At 40.9% G+C, this 20,306-nt stretch overlaps 1 protein-coding gene across 1 annotated transcript in view; it reads left to right on the top strand.

Moving 5' to 3' along the window:
- The window catches only part of NTSR1 (neurotensin receptor 1), a 48,992-nt gene that overhangs the window by 15,447 nt on the left and 13,239 nt on the right, over positions 1-20,306 (top strand). The gene's annotated exons all lie outside the window — the stretch shown is intronic.

Genomic DNA, 20,306 nt, shown 5'->3' with positions numbered 1-20,306 from the left:
TCTTTCCTCCGCTGTTTCTACTGGAAATGTTTCTCTTTCCCTTGGGAGAACAAGGGGTTTTGCAGTTTCATCCGCTTTAAAAGGAAAGAAAACGTGTTGGGATCAACCAAGAAAGAAAAGAAAGAAGTAAATTATCAGAGATGAAACAAACCAAAGCRATTAACTTGGGGTAGACCTACAGCACTTTATTTGCACTTTGTTTGCAAATAAAACATTGGCTTTGAGCTGAGGTGAAACACTGCTTCCTTTTTGGCTTATAACCCGTCTTTTTTCTATCTCTTTTTTAGCTTAGGACAATTCTGAAATAAAACAGAAGTTCGTCATGATTTTTCATTTAAATATGTTGAAATGAAATGTGTTAGCGTTTCCAGACAGAAGAAAAATGTTTGTTTGAAAACACTGAAATAGTTCAACGTTTCCCCCCTTCTTTCTGCTGATACTGTTTATTGAATTCAAGCATGAATCCACGAGCAGCTTTTGGTTTCCTTCCAAAAATTCAGTTCTCATCAAATTCACCGTTCTCCGCAGAAGATAAGCTATCCGTAATTTCAGAATAYGCAAGCAAGAGCAAAATACTGTGCGCTCAGGCTTGCAACTCGTGAGCCTTTTACATCAGTCTTCATCTTGTTGACTTTGTTGGATTTGGAGCGGGGATCTCCAGAATTCAGAGCATTTGAATTCAGAATTCAAAGGCTCCATTCTCCAGGTGGAGGCATAAAACAAAAATTTCTGCATCAAGGAGCTACTCACGGGTGGCAATAAAGGTAGTGGAGAGTCCAAGCGGCACAAGATTTGTCCTTTCAATTAAGTGGTGGTTGTGACTGCTTCAATTTTTAATAGCTATTCATAGGGTAAAACCATTTTTCAGCCCTTTTTACATCTTGTCTTTCCGAGTCTCTATCCCTGTGCTGYTCATTACTTCAGAACAGTGTGCCATATATCCCTAAATGCACAAAGCTTTTAAATTCTCAGATGGATCTCTCCAGTTATGTTTCTCACACAGCTTTCTGTGTACTGAGTCAAAGCCTCTCTGAGAAGGTTTCTGCCAAATTATATAGCGAGCCAGGTTCTACTTTTTTAGAGCTTATTAATTAATGAACAATAATTGAGTAAACACAGGCATAAACTATCCTCRAAAAGTTAGGTGCAGTCTTCTTGGCTTTCTCTCTTGATTCATTCTGTTTAAACTATCTGTCTTCTGGTACATCTCTTTTTAAGCCTCCTCATGCTCCTCCATTTCTTAAGATCAAAAGTTTTCCTTTGTCTGTGCCAGACAGATCCTAGAGGAAGAATATTTAATAGGCTCTCCAGCAGGCTCTAAATATAATAATCCAAATAGCACTCAAGTCAGTGGTGCCTCTCCCCTCTTTGCATTTGGTTTGTGCTCTTTATTCTGCTCCGGAAGCYGTGTGGGGACTTTGCCTGTATCACTAAACATCAGACAAAACCCTTTTTCTCTTTTACAAATCCTATTCTACCAAAAGCTGTGCCATAGAGTAAAACTCCTGAATATATTTTTGACAAACCTCATATGATAAATCTCTAAATGGAAACATTTTAGTGTGTTCCATTTAGATTTGAACTCTACCTTCAGAATTAAAGTTTTTCCTTGTATTACTTGTGCACATTTAAATAGAAAAGCCATTTTTTTCTGTGCAACAGGAGAAAAGATCTGAAAAAGTGGTTTCAAAATTACACTGAAAGAGCTATTGCAGAGCTGGTAGCCTTTGCCACTTGTACATCTGCAGCTGCAAAGGGATCTGGATGCGTTGTGCAAGGATCTAGGGTGATGAGGAGCTGACCTGCACTTCTTGGCAGAAGAAWACATCAGAACTCCCTCATGCAAACTGTGCACCAGATGTCAAAGTGGTCAATGTTGGCATATATCTATAGTGGTAGCTCTACTTTCTGAGTCCAAAAGTGCAGGAAATACAAGGTAAAATGGTTAAGTGCTGTAAGCAAGGGATAAGAGGGGTATTTTCAGAGGTAGGCTGGGTGCCATCAAAGGAGGATTGTTTTTGAGGCTGCAGATGGAAAGTTCTTATAAGAACAAACAAAAATGACAAATACAAAAGGGTCTGGATCTGACTAGAGAAAAAAACAATACAATCTGCAGCAAACATTGCAAGATTCAGATTATCAGGGAGACAGTGAGAGAAGATGAAGCCGAAATGCACCTTTATTTGGAGACGTCTGTGTTGGGGTGACCCAGCTGCGACGCCTTGTCTGCGTAAGCAAGGAGGTGGCATGGCCAAAAATCCCCAAAGAGAAACATTCTCAGYAGAGATAAAGAAACGCACAACAAACCCTCTGGGCTGGCTGAGATCTGGCTCTCTTGTGCTGGTTGTCCTCTTCTCTGACACTATCGCTCATGTGTTGATTGTAAACACTGGCCCAGCAGGGAGATGAGTCTTGAAAACGTTTAATTTCTGCCCTTAAACAAAATCAAACAATGCCTCCAGAGTCTGTAATTCAATGCAAGCTAAATGGAAGGAATGACTCATTTCAGTGCTTTCCGTTCCCACCAACACTACCTACAGAGTCCCAAGACAGCTCTATTTAAGTTCATCGGACATGAAGACACCAGCATTTATATCCTTGCCTGCACTGATTTTTGAAATCTTGTRAAAGACAATAGCGATTGAGAAGGGGAACGTGCCACCACTCTTCAGGCTTTGCTTGTGGTGCTACCCTTGGCAAGCCACACTTGGCCAAGACGTCATGACCAACTGCTTCACCAGAGAGATCAGTGTGATACATGATGAACCCTCATCTTCATTCTTGCACTCCCCACTTTAATATTCCTCTTCTTCCTTCAGCACTTTCCCTGCCAGCAGAATAAATGAGGACATTGATGTTTTAATTTCCATGATTTAGTTTCCGAGTTGGAAACATATGGCAATTAGAAGAATCAACTTTTTCAAGCTACTGCTAATTCCTTTAAACAATCATGAATACAGATGGAAGGCCAAATTCTAACTGCATCACTGAAACGGCATGTATTTTTTTTTTCCCTGAAATCTAAAATTTGTTTTATTCATTTGTAATATCTGTGTACTCAGTCAGACAGCCTGGCATTTCAAATCCTCTGCAAATGGTATTATTGCCTCTAGTAAAAGCAATACTACACAGGCTTTAGACTGAGGTATGGAAAGTCAGACTTTCCAGTGTCTCATGAGGCTTCATTCAGAAATAAACTTTGCAAAAAAATGGATAAAAATCAGGGTGAAAATGTATGCAACCAAGGGGTTTAGATCAGATCTGGTTATTTCCAGCCTCACTTTATTTACCTGTAAAATGGGCATAACCACTATTTTCTGGCACTCAGGAGGAAACGGGCCATTTTGCTTAAAGAATCATATAATGTCTTTGTCCAGACAAGGCTGAATAAATTCAACTTACTTCCTCCATTTCAACGCTTTATATGTTATTCTCTCTCTATGAAAATTCATTACAGTGCCTGAATTCTGAGAGCTAATGAGAATTCTCTGCACTTTAAGCACCGAAATTATAACGCTGTAATTACCAAAGTATCTTCCATTAGATGAAATAATTTATGAGAACTTGTCACTTAAAGGATTTGTCTTTTACCTAATCAGAAATCAAAAAATATAAGGCTATTGTCATATTTTCTGTTCCTAGACTAAAACAGGAACATATCTTCTCATTTTGACATGATTTCTTTGGGAGAACAGAGGGAACTCGATTTCTGACATGTCTTCCCTACCCATTGTGGCTCAAGCAGAGTGTCTCAAAACAACTTAGAGCTAAAGAACTTCAGCTTCAGTGCTCATGACTGATCCTTCTTGTGACTGATTCTTCATAGAAGGTCAATGGGAAGGGCTTGAATTAACTGCCTTGACATTCAATTAGAGCAACAACAGGTCTAGTACCAAAGGCAGATTTCTCTTGAAATGACTGACCTACGTCTACACAACTTCATTGTAGAACTGATCTGTTCCTCTAAGCCTCGGCATAGGTTTGATGCCAATCTTGGACTTTTTCTGTATGTCTTATATTCTTTTCTGAGTGGCTAAGTTCATGTGCAGCAAGTCAGCAGAAGACCAGCAACACCCCTATTTTAGTGTTTTGGGTGCATTATATCTTCTACCTTTGCAAATTGTGCTGGTCTTGAAGTTCAGCTGAATGCAAATATCCAGAGCATGAATATCAGAGCAAATCAGAAGATTTGAGGGACCTAGAACCCAAGGTAGAGTTAACAGAGAGGTCTCAGGTGTGAATTGAAGGGTATATCACCCTACAAAATAATTATATTTTTTCAGTACTTTTGGCAGATTTGAATTTGAAATCCCAGGTATTTTTCTATACCTCTTCACACTTGCAGAACTTCTCACTTTAAAAATTTTTAAGGCCAGACTCAGACCCAGGCTGAATAGGTCACTCCTCTAGCAGTCCTGGACTGCATTATAAACAGTTTATTTTCAACTGTGAGAGGTAAATGATAGTAGAAGTGCTTTTGTAAACCACCGTGAGGCATTATTTTGTAGGCAGAGAAAATATCTTTTACTAGAATAAGTAACAGAACTGTAAAACACACTAGCAAACAAACAGAAAACTTGGCACGTTCCTGAGAAAATATGACCATTTTTGATTTAAAGCAGGAGAAGATACCTTAGTTAAATATTGGATAGCTGGTCTGAGTGTGACTCATCCATTAAGATATCAGCAAATCTGAAAGCCAATTTAGTCCTGACAGTGCAAGGATGCTAAAATAGGAAGATAAGAAAACTAACAGTCCTGGATCCCTGGCAGTAGAAAAGGTTCATATTGCTTTTCATGCTTATAATACATTCCTCAGCTAAGAGGGGAAAGGGTTACTGTGAATATTGGTATTTTATTAGCCTTTTGCACATAGAAATATTTTTGAAAAGTGAATAAACATGCTGCTGTTTTTTCATCCTTTCTTTGTGGTTGGAAGGAGAGAAAAATATGAGAGAAATTAATTGCATTTGAAAGGTATCAGATATAAGAAATTTGAAGAAGACATCAGTCATTGAAATGAGGAGAATGTCTCATTAGAAAGCCAATTTGCCCTTTATTGAGATGGAGAGGCATTTGCCTGGCAGGATCCAACAGCCTTGCTCTGGGAGCTGAGCAGAGCTGTCCTTCTCCTCACACACCCGGGCTGAACCTTCTCCTCCTTCCTTTTCAACAGTGCCCTATGTTCTCACCCCAAAAATGTAAACCCAAGAAGCACCTGAAATGCTCCCTCTCACAAATACCTGGACATTTCTTTCCAGCAAGCATCTCTTCAAGCTTCATTTTACGCCCACGCAGGTGGCATTCAGGGCAAATTTTTAGCATATGAGCTGTTTAACAGCAGCATTAAGCAGAAACTCGATGTGTTGGCCCGTGACTGAGGTTGCAAAGGCAGTAAATAAAAGACACCTCATTTTTCTCGCTCATTCTGAAACCAGTTTRTAGTAATGAATTAAAAATTAAAAAMCAGACTAAATACTCAATTCTTATCTATGAATATTTATAACAATATTGGACTTGCAAATCAAAGGTAATTTAAATGTCAAAACCAGTGTAAAGTCTTTCCTTTGTAGGATAAGTCAGAGAAAATTTATCTTGATTACAAGTCATAACATTGGGAAATTAGCATCTTTGGGTGTCAGTAATAAACACTTCTGTGCTATCCCCCTCTTCAGCTATGTATTTTGCAAAGACAAGAATTAATTTCAATTAAAAAAATGGCCCCTTAATTAACTAGCTAGGCGAGTAACAGGGAAATCCTGGTTGCATTCCTGCCATAATGATTATTTCATCTTGCTAAATCACCTCATGTCCTCTAAAGACCCTGCCTCCATAACCRTTTTGAAAGGAATGGTTTCTACCTGAGACTGACTCTCATATCAAGAAAGCCTCTCTTTTCATTGGGGATAAATGCTGCATTTTTTTTCACAGCTTGTGCTTAAAAAGGAAATGATTTTTGTTAATGTATAGCAAAGGCTGGTGTCAGCAAGCACCGGTAACATCAACCGCAAAATCGCTGTAAGTAGATGATGTTACTGACGACCTCTGCAGTCATGCTCAGATCTCTAATCTGGACCAAGAGGTGCTAGGTATCTGCTCCTTATTCTTACATTGCCAAAGTCAGGTGTTTTATGCTGATTTCTGCTCTCCTAGTTCATTTTTTAACCATTCCTCCATGGACCCTTGTGGTTTTGAGAAAGGTAAATCTGAAAAACAACCCTACTGTTAGCAGTCTGAAAATTGCTGTATGGAAGGTTGAACTACCATGGCAAAATACGTAGAGATTTTTCTAAACCTGCAATCATAAACTTAATTTCAGGAATAGCAGTTTTAGAGGCAGACAGAGCTCCTGTACAGAGTTCAATGAGTTCATTGRGCCCAACCCCTCACAATTGCCTCATCTTTTAGACTATTAGACCAGTCTTAAGCGCTGTCTACAGCCAGATGCTTTGGAGTAATGTCCACAGAAATTTATAACAGAAAAGAAATCTACCCACAGAGAAAACAACTTCCTCATGACAGTCATTTAGTGCCTGGATTATGCCTTCAAGCAAAGGAGGTTACATAAAGACTACACTCRGTAATGAATTCTCAGTAGCAATAGCAGGAACAAATCTGACATTTGTCCTATTAGCTTCATTTGTAGTCTTATCCTGTGGCATTTAGTTCTACATGTTCATTTTGCACCTTATTAAAAAAAAAATCAATTTTGTGAAATAGGGAGGCAATCAGCCTAAGGACTCCTCTTTGTTTTTTTGTGATAGATTTATGACCTTTTTGATGTGTTTTGCCTTGAGTTTGTTTTCTGAAGGATCACGCATTCTGCACCTCTGTGGATTTGGGGTCTCAGTCGCTTCCCCTCACTCCTTCCCTCCTTGTCCCTCAGAGTTGCAGATCTAAAACTTGCCTGAGGTCCTTGGGATCTGACCTGGTCAACACAGGGAATTTTAACCAGCCAACAGAGACATTTTCACCACTGAAGGGCCACAGGTTCTTTGGTTGCACTCTTCTCCCCTAGTTTGGGCCTAACCTAGCAGAGGCCTTTCCTCTGCTCCCATCTTTAGCCAACAAGTACTTCCACTTTCTGCTCTATAATCTCCCTGCTMTATGTGTATTTACCAGCTGATTTAGCCTCAGGATTTTGTGAGGTAGTGGCTTCAACACTCAGAAACCAGTAGATTCACTGAGCAATCTGGAGACACCAGGCCACTCTACAACAGGTCTTGGTCTCATCTTCCAGGAAAAACGTCTTTTCTCCAGAGATGGAACCCCACCAAGGCTGACACCTGTAATTCTGCAGTAAGAGCAGTATAGTGCATGGTATTACTATGAAAATATTAAATAGCCCTTTAAAAAGTAGTCTGAAGGTTGTGCATGAATAATCACCCCAAATTCTCTTAGAGACCTCATAGTTCCCCTTGCATTATAATGTTTTGAGATGTAAGATGAAGCCTCCAGAGTAGCCCAAGGTGCCCGTTAAGGTAATGGTAGACACATCTAAGAGAGTTTTAAGGCACCTACTTGTGGAAGGCCCATGGGCTGTGGATGGAGCAATCCAGGTTGTCCATGACCACCTTGGAGTCACTAGGGTTTTCTAGTGGAGTTACTAGTGTTTTGCAGTTACTGCAATGTGGAGCAAATCTCGCCAGTGCTGGCCTCCCAGCCTCCCATGCCGGGCTGGGGCTCTGATTCAAGGCCAGGTCAATCCATGAATCTATTTTGCATGAAGAGCAACCTGTCTCAACACTTCAGGCAAGGGAATTACTCATTAAAATGTAAAAGCACAATTGTGCCCAGTTCTCAAGCCTCCTTTGAAAAAGATAGTTCTGAGCATTGCCAGCTCTCATGCTGTTATTTTTTTCTCCCTTTCTGCATTGTGTGAGCCATTTCTTTCTCACTCTTACAGCTCTGAGAAAGGAAGGTGATACCCTCATTGAACTGATGCTTTTTCTTCTGTCCTCTGGACAGATCTTTTCCCCATTTCTCCTGCCATATTTTACATCCTCAGCTCCCCATCTCTCTTTTGCTGTAAATACCTTTAAATCCCTGTCTGCAAAGGGTGGGCTCTGTAAATGTGCTGAGGAACAAGCCAAGCTGTAGAGAAACCCTCAATTTCACTCACATCTGCAGAAGCAAAAGTGGTTTTCAAAGCAGGGCTGAAAAGAGGAGGTGATTCTGCAGGATCAAAGGGAAAGGTCCTGCAGTTCAATGAGAGCATCATCCCTGACTTTCTTCAGGCCTCAGTAGATCTGAGCTTCACATTGTAAATTAAAGATAGTAATTGTGGATCAGAAAAATGCACGTTAGGTAACTGGAGTTTAAARAATGAGCAAGCAGCAGATCACAGGTACATCCCATAGGTCAAGGTCTGACAGGAGAAGAGGACATGTCTTCCATTAAACCCCCTTGGTTTTCCCATGTGAACCATACCTGGACGTGGGCATGAAGACCACGATGCACACTAGCAAATTTCTTGCTGCTCTGTTTATTCAGTAATGCTACTGGAAATACTCAAGAGTAAAAAGGTCTTGTTTAGCTGCTTCCAAAGCCAACAGGATTAGACCTGAAAAAAATGACTGTAACATGACATTATTATAACACATTTGGTGATTAAACCAGATGACAAAGGCAGCCTTACCGATCCACTTCCTGCTGGGAATGCTGGGGGTCCACATCACCCCAATATTCACTAATATTCACAAATATTGCTATTTTTGTCCCCCTGGTGTTCTGTTTATGTGCTGGTGGAGGAAATGCAATCAATGGAAGACGCCCAGCTAGTATGTGATAAAGGAAGAAAGAAAAATCTTGTTTTATGTTATATTTATGTCTTGCCCACAGCAAGGGAGTGACAAAGTAARAGGATTTGGCCACCATTAAATAAGCACTCAGTGAAATGCAAATGCACTTTCTTTCTTCAAATATAGAAAACTGAGGAGAGACGGCTGAAACTTTCTCATGATTGGCAAGATGATGAAATCCCAGAGACCTTCACAAGTAGTTCCATGACTCTGAATCAGTYAGGCGGGTCTATAAACAAAACTGTGTGCCTTAATTTGCCTCAGTCACACTGTTCTAACACAACAGAAGGAGATAATTTTAGTCTTCCTCCAAGATACCACCTGGAGGACATTTTTTCTTGGTAGCAAATCCCATTATCCTGATTAAGAGATGTGTAATGGGGTGTCTTGGATCTGCAGGAGAGAGGTTCRGGTTCACATGTACTCAGTGCTACTTGACCTTGTTTGCTTTCGAGAGGTCAGCTACATTTCCAAAGTAGCAGAACATCTTCAAGGAGAGCTGGAGATCTCTCCAGGCCACCTCCTAGYCTGTTGAGAGAATGGAAGAGGTAAAACCTCCTGGGAAGGGCTGCCATGGAATTAGGGACTGCGAGAGGATATTAACAGCATTAACATTAACCTCCTCTAGAAAAAGCCTGGAGTTAGTTGGTGTAATGATTTTGTGTAATTGATTTTATTGCACTTGCGTGTTGTTTAGCGATGGAACCAGCAATAGCTGCATGGATTTTCTGTGCATCTCTTTGTGGACCATATTTCTGACTGAGATGAGCAGAAACATGAAGACTACTTCTAACTTGGCTGCCGATGGCAGAAAAAGTTGTCCAAAATCACTGCTGTTCCATAAGCACAGTTAAAATCCACCTCCAGCTCTGCGACTTATGACAGCTGCCTCTCCCAAAACCCACAGCGGAGCTTAATTTGGTCACTTTGTCCTTTATCTTCCTCCACACCAGTTAAGTCCTCTGTTCTGGCCAGCTTTCCTTCCACAGCCACCACAGCTCTCTCATCTCCAGGAAGGGGCTAATTTCTTAGGTGCAAACTCACTTTCTCCTGGAAAGTTTCATGGGAAAAGCTGTCAGCTACTCTAGGGAAATATATCTTTTATAGCTTAATTACATACCTGCACTACATAAAACCAACCAAAAGCCTTTTTGTCACTCTAGTAATAGCTATAATGGACATTTCCCCTTACAGAAATGCTAAATCCACATTGCTTCTGTACCAGGGATGTTTTTCTTTAAGTGGACCAGCTGTTATCCTAGGCCAGATGTTGGTCTCCCCCCCAGCTCTGGGACTGTGATCAAGTACTTTATATCAAATTAGCTTGTATTAAGTTAAAAGAATAAAAACAAAATACCTGCATTACCATGGCCTAAGAATGCAAGTTAGGAAGCAACGATGCTATTTTCTTAGTAAATTGAGAAATATTCCAAACTTCAGCTTTAAAGTTTGAATCCCAAGAGATATTGCAAGATTTTAATTGCTACCTTAATCAAAGTTTATTGGTGCTAACCAGAGCTCCTCATGGATTTAAAATTCAACCCATTTGTCAACTACTAATTATTTTAAGCAGACAAGCTGTTATTTTACCAGCTATATTAATGTAACTTCTCAGCATATGTGAACTACTACAAATAGCTTCAGAATATTTGATTCTAAGATATAATTTAACATACAAAGTATCTTTGCAATGTTCTCACTTGTCTCTCAGCCAAGTATAGGAATAGGTATTTCACCCCTTGGCCTTTTCCACAAGACATCTTCCAGCTCCTCCCAAAAAACATGAAAATAAACAGAAACGGGTCCAATGGGTTTCAATGGGAGGAGCATGTGTTCTTTCCTTTCTTTTTTATTATCTCTCTCTTGACGCATATACTCAATGCATCAAGCATCACTTCATTTAACTGCTTGTTGGTCTTAGTATTTACAAGTCTGTGCTTTATATAGCTCCATGCTGATGGCTTTGTGCCATTTGCTTTGTTTACTTCTGAAATGCAGACTAGAAATTCCCATCCTAGCTGGTCCCTTTAAGTGTTTTAATACATGTGTAGGCAAAAGCCATCCCTAGCACTTATCGGGATTGAAATGACTCAGTGTTACCTAAAGACAGAAAGAGAAAAGTTGAGGGATAATTGACTGTCACCACAGTTTGATTATTTTTGGACTTGCCTCGGGAGAAAACATCCAAGCATAATGGTCTCATTCATTGCAACACATATCCTTGAGCATGAACTGAAGAAGCAGGGAATAACACAGGTTTTAGAGAAGCAAGGATCCTGGTCTTGACTCACAAAATCATCTGCTGTGCTTTGTTTACACGGAGATACACTATTAAGCTAAACACGTAGTCTGCACTGTCAAGGCTGTAGTGGCTGCCACTTTGGCAACAACCCAAAGTAGCAAGGAAGCAGGATGATTTTTCTCAGTTTTGACAAGAACATCATTAGCTCCCCCAAAAAGGGCAAAATCACCCAGCATCAGGGCAAGCACTAAGCCAYGGAGGCCCTTTGGACAGATATCCACCACACAAGCTCCCAATGCTTTTGCAATGCCTTGTAAGAAAGAAGAAAGYAGAAAGGATAAATGCAAACTAAATATTTCCAGATGGCAAAATTTGAATTAGGACTGAATTAGTCAGACTGAATTAAGAGCATTAAGCATTATATGAACATTTCTTGCATTATGTATATGATTGACAAGCAGCAGACTTGGGAAAAACAAAGTACATTGTGATGGGTGATGGACTGTATCCCTTTGACAAAAACTCACTTTTRCTGAGTGATGAAGATGAACATCCATAATGTAAAACAAAGCCTTTTGCAACAGATATGTCTCAAATGTTAAAATCAAAAACTTCTTGCACCTTCACGTTTGCCAAGTTCTCTGAAACACCCTTCCAGGATCTCCCAGATTTGGTAACTGTCTCTTTCTTTGGGAATTGGACCAAAAGAGMCATTCAGGTTTGAGACCAGCATTCCAAAGATCAGGAGAGCAGGAAGTTTTTTCCTTGTGAATAGTGATACTGAAGAAGGTTTTATGGTATTTAACCATAGGGAACTATTTAGTAATAGGGAGCTTGAAGGTCCCCAGGGAATTGGATACTCAGATATTACCACTGTGCACAGTTAGGTAAGATAAGCCTTACATAAAACATTTATGTATGAATCATGCCTTTCTGCTATTACCTACGATAAATATGAAAATACTTTAGCCTAGAATTAAAACCGTGCATAGAAATGATGTTAAATGATCTCATCAGGTATCCAGTCAAGCTCAGGAATGTTGCCATTACTCAGTGCTTTGACATCTCCACAATCCCATCATGACCAAGAGAGGCATTTAAGTTGTTCTGCATCAGATGTTGTTTCTTATGAACTAATGATTTCTCCACAAAGGGAGATTTATGAATGGGAAAGCTGCTGGAATGTTTTTGCCATAGAGATATGATAGATTTCTTTTTGTCTCTATGCAATTTATTTCCATCTGTTCTGTATCTTATTAACTCCTGCAGAGTGTGTGATTAACTTAACTTCTCAAGATCATTAGCTGTTCTGCATTCCCATTATAGTTTGTCACTGTGGGACTGCACACAGGCTTAAAAATGTTACGTGTTAATTATTCTTAATATCTTAATCTGCAGYGACTCTCCTGTGATGTTCATGGATCTAAAGAGAGGAGTCTTGTTACCAGGAAAACATCACTGGGCTGGAGCAAACACAAAATGCTAATCAAAACACAGTTTAAGTGGACCCACTTTCTGATCTTATTACTAGAGCAAAACTCAACTCTAAGGAGTGAGGTGGAAATATGGAAAAGATCTTAGCTGGCTCTTTGCTGCCAGCCTCATGCCAGGAGCTGTTCACGCTCTCCGTCTGCCACTTGAATTTGTGTCAGTCTTTGACCCTAACAGACTTCCAGCTTCCTTCTTTTTGCTCATGAAAAACGAGTGTCTCCTGACAGAGCATTCTGTACCGTGTGGGTGAAAAGTTCAAAATGTGCATGAGCATGGAAATAATTTCCTCACGGTTAGCATTCACCCTGCGTCTTTTGGACCACTGCAGATTTGGGACAGTACCCTTTAATCCACCCACTGCTGAGGGTGTCAGGGAGGCCTTGAGGGGTAAGGTACCACATTTCAAGACATATCCTACTCGTAGTTATGAAACAGAGCTGAGAACCCACCCAGCATTCAGTCCAGGAACGTTTCCTTACTCTTTTCATTGTGAGAAACAAGTGAGAAACGTGAATTCCTTTTGGGAATAATTTTTGGGAGAATTTGTGTCTGGTGTCAGCTGCTCCTCCATGTAGGTGCTGGGATGCTGCCTTATGTGCCTGTTGGTCCTGCTCGGTTGTGTCCTAGCTTCAYAAGTTGCCCCTGTAATTGGTTTTGTACCAATTTTTGTACCAATTTGTACCAATTTGTACAACATTTTGTACCATTATAAACTTTATTTAAAGTATCTCAGGATGATATTTAATGCTTTAGAAAAGACCCCACTGGGGTAGAGCTAAGCTGCTCCTCAATCTTTCTGATCTATGCATACAACTCCCAGAGACAGACAGCGAACCATCTGAAATCAGATTAGATTAGGGCAGCTCAARCTGACTTGGTTGACTTGGGTGTGAAATACGGAACCTGTGACCCAGAACCAGATATAATAGCCTAGGGTTTAGAGTGTGACAACAACCACAGTGTTCAATGGCCACTTCTCTTATTGTTTTAATTATTAGCAGTTGGGTTTTGGTCTCCTGATCAGAGTAACAGTGGAGTATGAAGGAGAATCATTCCACCCAGCCAGCGGAGCTCCCCTGCTCGCTGCATAGAGGTGGTGCCTGCAGATACAAGAGGACATCGCAGTGAAGGAGCAGCTGCCAAAAGAGCCGGCACGGAGCACCCAGAGCTCCCCCTCTGCGGCTGCGGGCAGCCTCGCTGCGAGGACGATGGCTCTGCCAAATGCATCACTCTGCCCGCAGTGTTTTCAATAGCAGCCACCAGGAACACACTGTGACAGGCAGCTTTGCGTAAGGTGAAAYGTGGAATGTGTAAAGATCAAGCCCTTGCTCAAATACCTTGTTAGAGCTCCAGATCAAACACAGGTTTTGTCACCTGCCCCTATGCTTATTTGTCCATTATTTATGTTTCCACACAGGGGTGAATTTGTCTGGGGAAAGGACCCGTGCACGTATTCTGCAGTACAAGCCCTTCTCGTGCTGCATATCCAGTCAAGCATTTCAAGCTTCTTAGTCTGTTCTCTTACTTTTGAATTCTTTTAGGCTTCCTCAAATCTGCAAATTTAATTTAGACATTTATTACTTAAACGACCTAAGAGATTGTAAAGATTTGATACTAAAATCCYGTGCTAAGTAATACACTCTAAACCAAGATACGCTGATATGACTGATATGCTTCTTCATTTTTCCTTTTCTAGGTATAGATTTTCGATTTCCACATTCTTCCCTCTCCCAGGTACCGCCTGTGAAAGCAGTTGCTGCTTTCTCTCCGCRCTCACAATTGCAAACCTATCCTGCCCTGTTATAACTAAAGAAATGGCATTTAGCTGATAACAGCTAAACATTTGGCATAGAAATTTGGAAAGCTGTGCAAAGATGGGATTTAATTAGATGGTAATTTATTTTCTGGAAAAGGAAAGTCTTTGGATTTTTCAGATACATTCTGTGAGCATCAAATATGAGCATCATTGCCAAAAGTTCTTCTTGGCATGCCAGTGCCATATGCATTTCCTTTTCCTGCTTTGTCTTTCACAGGTTGCCATATCAAGAATCATGGTAGTTTGCTTATTAAGGACTGAAATTATCCACTGGGTGGTTAAAAATGCTAATTGTGGACGCTGAGTGAGATAACCAGCAATTTTGTAAAGTACATTTAGTCAAATAATTATTTTTTGGCAATCAAATGTTGATGTARCAGAACGTGCTTTCCTGATTGACATATGCTAACAATACTGCCTCCACAGTCAGGGGGAGGATAATTTACTTTTCATTTCCATTGGAAATTAGGTGAAGGAGAATGAGGTAGATTGTTAAAATCATCTATGTGGTTTAATTGAACTGATTTACTCAAAAAACACATGCTGAATGATACTGTGCGTCCTCCGGAGCCGAGTCCTCTCCATTGTCACTTCCAGGCGAGCTGCAAAGTCACATCTTCTCCTGGGAGAATATTCATCCCCATTTGGGTTAGCAGTTGTTCCCCAAGGTAGGTCCTCGTCCCCTTGCCAACCCCAGCTTCTGCCTTCACCTCTGCCTTGGCTTGGGCCATCCTTTTGGCACGCAACCACCCTGGACACATTTTGCTGCCAGAAACCCAGAATTTAGTTTTGGCTGCCAATCAATCAGGCCCCAGGGCAGGAGACCCGGTGTCACCAMGAGGACCTGCTCTGGTGACAAGTGTATGTCAAAAACTTTGTCAAAACTCAGGGCTAAAATTATCCCTTCACCACAGGCCATTTGCTTCCCACTGTCCCACAYATCCACTTATGGCAGCTTGTTCCTGGCAAGGGTCTGTGAAATCTGCAGCTGTCAATTTAGGGGATGCACCAGGGCCATATGAAACAGCATGGGACTGCCATGTCTACTGGCGCTTCACACTTTATTTCGTCCTCTGGCATTTTGATTTCATGCTTTGTGTTGTATATTTATTTAGGGAAAAAAAAAAAAGAGACCTTTCATGGGTAAATACAAAACATAAGTTAAAAAAAAATTATGTTTATCGTTTTCAATGAAAGAGTGTTCTGTGATGCAAATTCTCTCATTCAAAATATTTTGGGTCATTCCAGTTTGGGGCTTTTTTAATTATAAATACTTCCAGTGGACTTGTTTAATTTGTTGCCCTGTCTCCAGGAAGACTAGATCCAGACTTTAACCTTATTTTAAACTTTAAACTGATTAAGCAGTCTCAGACCTAGTAAAATATCTAAAAATATCGCTTAACAGTTCTAGATCCTTTCAGAACTGTGCACTGAAGAAGCATGGAAATAGTCATTTGCTGTCACTCAGGTGAGACAGGCAGTCAAATCTGCCTKGGAGCAAAGCTGCCCAACTACATCTAGGCAGGATCCTCCCCTGACATTCCCTCAGGTTGGATAAAGAATTTCTAATTAGGGAATTGACCCTTGATTTGATGGCGGTTTTTTTTCTGCTTTAAAAATAACAGTCACTGATGTCACAGAAATAAGGAAAATTCAAAAGTGAATGCCAGGTCTCCACTAACTCTCCTTTTCCTCACTTGCAGTAGCTTCSCTGCTGAGTGCCTGGTCTGGGGAAGGTTTTTGATGCCCATTATTAAATATTTGGGCAGGGGGAAGGAATTCGCCACTGCTTTGTCCCCTTGGAGATGCTGCTACCATGCAGAAGCGGACAAGAGCCCTGACCTAGGCAATTAAAGGTCCCTTCTGTGCTGGGATAGGGCAGATAAACCCAACCTGCATGTCTTTCCTGGGAACAACAGTCCCTGGGAGAGCTTCTTCCCATGGCTGGGCTGCACACAGCTGGGATCACTACCTTGGGGTGAGGCTCAGAGCAAGCTGCACCTTTTTCTTCTCTCCAAYTGCATAAAATTCCTCTAACAGCTGTGATTTTCCCCCTCCTCCCTTTCAAATACATAGATGCTAAAGTCTGGGTTTGTAGGACRGAGGGAAAAAGAAGTTCCCAACTGAAAAAAACATCTCTTTTCCAAAGTGGCCTTTGGATATGTGTTCCTCCAAAAGTGACCCTGGAGCACGACTGAACAAACCTTGKTGGAACTACTAATTTAGAGGGCCTATTTAAGCCTGGTGGGGAGTCATTAAGCGAAGTTACACGCCTATCTTATCTCTCACTGTGGTGAACAAGCTGATGTCTGCTTTCAGCGGTAACCCAGGGAAACCATGGCAGCTGAATAATTCGAGGGACAACTTGGCAAAAGCAAATCACGTCAGCACGAAGCTCAGCAGAGCCAGGAGAGTTGTTTTTAGTACAAAAGATTTAGGAAAAGTCACAGACCCAAGAACTTGGTTGTTATTTGATTTCATTTGATTTTGCTTGTCCTTTCCACTGTGTCTCTCTGACCCTTCTATTTTGAAAGAATAAGGAAATTCGCATCACCTTAAATTTTCCTGTCTCCTCCTGCTTGSATAGACAACATAAAGTAGGATTTTTATGGAGCCAGTTGAGATAGTCTGATAACTGGCTTTTTCTTCTCCAAAAGTGTGACTGAATTTCCATGAGGATCCGTTTGTCTTCTTATGAGCTTACAAAGTCCTCTTGGCAGCCTTGAGCTGCCTTCTGTGCCCTGCAAAGCCCTGGCTCATTTTAAGGCTTCATATGTGGGGYTGAATTAAAGTTTCCTTTGGCAATAGAGAGCTAAGAGAAAGCTAGGATGAAAAGCGTGCCAAAAGACGTGAGTGGCTAAATGGACTCCCAGCAAGGCCGAGTGACTTSTCTTGGATCTGAGAGACCCACTGAGCACATTATACCCATGCAGGAGGAAGGGCTGAATCCCCTGTTGTTCTCCTGGTTCTTCCAAGGCCGGGAAGGCTCAGGGAAGTTCTTTAGGAGCCTGGGCAGGAGAGGACTCTTGCTTGCAGCAGATCCAAGCTGGGAAGGTGGCTTTGGCGTGTGTCATGGAGCAGCAGGGAGCAATCAGATCAGCAACTTGGAAGCCTACACAGGCATTGCACTTCTAAGAACTGGATTAAGACAGAGCACGAATTGCTGTCACGTCTTTACATCCAGTGAGCAGTCAAATATCTCTGTTGCTCCTGCATGAGGTTGAGTGTGTAGGCAGAGCTTTCTGCTCAGAGGTCACCCTTAGCTGGCATACACCTCTTCATGATTTTATACAGTAGAGAGCAATCCGTGGAAGTGTGATTGGTGTCTTCAGGGCAGCCTTTTTAAGAGCATACCCTGCTGYTGATGAGATTGTGTAAACTGGAAATTCACTGCCTTGGGTAGCTGATCCTAGAAGTTAGGGAGTGCTTTGGGCAGTGGGATTTGGTCCATTGAGGAAAGGGAGAAAAGCTCTGACTAAATTAAACTAGGAGAAAGTTTCAATCAGTCTGCAGATAGAAGGAAGCCGAGCTGTGTAGTGTTTAATTTTCAACTCTGCTTCAGGTAGATTGCAGGGAAAGATCTCTAAGGTACCTACGGACACAGAGTTCACAAAGGTGTTCACTGACAGTCGCCACAGACACTAGAAATTTCAGCACTGTATAAAATCCCATTAAATGCCCACATAAGTTTATCAGGTCCTGAAGGCCTTGGATGTATAGTCCTAGGATTTCTCTTGAAGCCAGTGGGGAACTTTCTCTTGTCTTTGTAGAGAGGCCAAGTTTGAGGCATCAGCTCCAGCTGTGTATAAAGGCATCTGAAAATGAAGTCCTACTGAGCTGCCATGCAGAATTGACTAGGGTCTGAACTCACAGAACCTAGAAAACCCAACACTGGAATACAAAGGGTTCACAGGAGGGGAATTAGCTTTGTAGCTCTTCCTGTGCTCAGGAATTTGTGCTTGCAAATAATTCTTTCCCCAAATTAAAACCTTCTGCCTCCAGGGAAAATATTGAATTTATTTCTGACTATATGAGGGTTGTGGTGCAGCATGAAGACAGAGGAAAAATCATTAAATATAGCCTTTCATGGAAAGCATGCAATTTTAAAAATTTTATCATAACAATTCATAAAAGAGAAAGTCAATACTATTCTAGACAGTTTCTTGAGTTCCTTGAAGAATGTACAATACAATTAAGGAATGAATCAAGGTTTTAAAGAAGAGTTTTTGAGCTCTATGTAATTATATCAGGCAAGACTAATTTACAGGTAGGGCAAATTTTTTGAACAGAAGCCAACAAACTATGAATTCCAGGTAACAGAGTTAAGMACTTCCCTTTCCCCATTTGCCCAACAGGTGGGAAAGGATATTCAGCAGCTACAGCAATAGAAATAGCCACGTAAGACCACGTGCTCATTTCTGAACCTGCTAGGAGAAGTTCAGCCCAGCTGTACTGGGGAGACTAAATAAATAAACCCAGTTCTTTACAAGTGCAAATTACTCTCTCGGTAAAACTGTGACAGTTTGTACCAGATGAGAATTTGTTTCCTGTTGCTTAATGATCTTTCTAAGTGTCTTGAGAAGGTTCCAAAAGATAAGTATTTTTTTGTATTCAGAGAGCGTGATGTCCGTTATCTTTCAGAAGGTAGGGGTACCTTAGAAAATCACTATGTATTTAACAAAAGAAGCCATTAACAACTTATAATGGCAGTGTATATCTCGGAATTTCCTCAGGAAATTATCCATACAGGAATTCTGTTGTTATTGCTAGCATAAACCAAGAGAAATGCTCTCACAGTTGTGGGTTGCTAGAGACAAAACTCAGCTGGTATTTTTGCTAAATTCATCAAGCTCTAGAGCACACGCTGTACAGAGATTTGATCTAACTRAAGACAACTTTGGCAATAACAATGCTGCCTGTCTTTGCCAAAAGAGGAATTGTATCTTTCATAAATTTACCAAAAAAAAAAAACATATATATATATATATATAAGTGCTTCTAGCTGTATGTGCACCTGCTGCCCCTATGATTAGGTGCTACTTATTTCTTTGTTTTGTGGGTGCTGTGTTGTATCATGTGGGTTGCTTTCCACCCTTAGCCTCAACTCCAACTTGGATTTGGTTGCACAGTGAATGCTTGAGAAGATGGAGCACTTGTTTGTAGATGAGACTTTCCTGGCTCTTGAGTCTGCAGAAGTATGTACGGTTGGGTTAGGATGCAGGGATACCTCTGTATTTTAGGGCACTCAGATGCAAGAATAATGTGGCTATTCAGGAGAAAAAAAGCTAGAATCCTTGGGACACAACATGAGCAAAACTCCCTATTTTTTTGGCAGTTTTATTATTTTAATTGCTTTATTATTTTTAATAAAGCTGCTTCCATACTTCTAGTGATTTGTAGCATGCAGTTTAACTGCCATTAATATTTTGAAGTTTTAAAACTGCCCCAGTTTATGCTGCATTATGACCTGTTATGCTTCCAAGAGATATGAATGATCACAGAAGCTTATGGAGAAGAAATTCCTGTCCATCTGGTGACAGTGTCTGTGGACCCTTGTGGTTGTACAACCATTTCATTGTAGACAAACAAGCAGGCAGAAAATCTCACCTGCCAGTCAAAAGATTTCATAAGACGTGAAAGTGAAAGACACAAAACCAAGACCCTCTCTGTGAAGAGGTCAAGGAGCCTCAAAACAGAGATCCTAATGTAGATACAGTTGCATTGATTCAGTTCCTCCAACTCTACACTTCCCAGTCTCTTAGATCACCAAATTGCATGTGAAAGAAAGTGTCCTTCTCAACAACTTGGACCATGGGATATTAAGTCAATGGGAAGACTTGAAGAGACTTCTGTTTTGGTCTGCGCTCATCATAGCGATGTGACAAACTTCCTCCTGAGTCTTTTTGGAGAGAACATCTTGCCCTTGGTCCCTGTGTACTGATGAGGAGTTCACCAT

This window comes from Nothoprocta perdicaria, unplaced genomic scaffold (genome assembly GCF_003342845.1).
Source record: "Nothoprocta perdicaria isolate Ctin4 unplaced genomic scaffold, notPer1 scaffold_3, whole genome shotgun sequence".
Taxonomy (NCBI): Eukaryota; Metazoa; Chordata; class Aves; order Tinamiformes; family Tinamidae; genus Nothoprocta; species Nothoprocta perdicaria.
The sequence above is the reverse complement of the archived record's forward strand: the minus strand, read 5'-3'. Positions and strand labels throughout refer to the sequence as shown.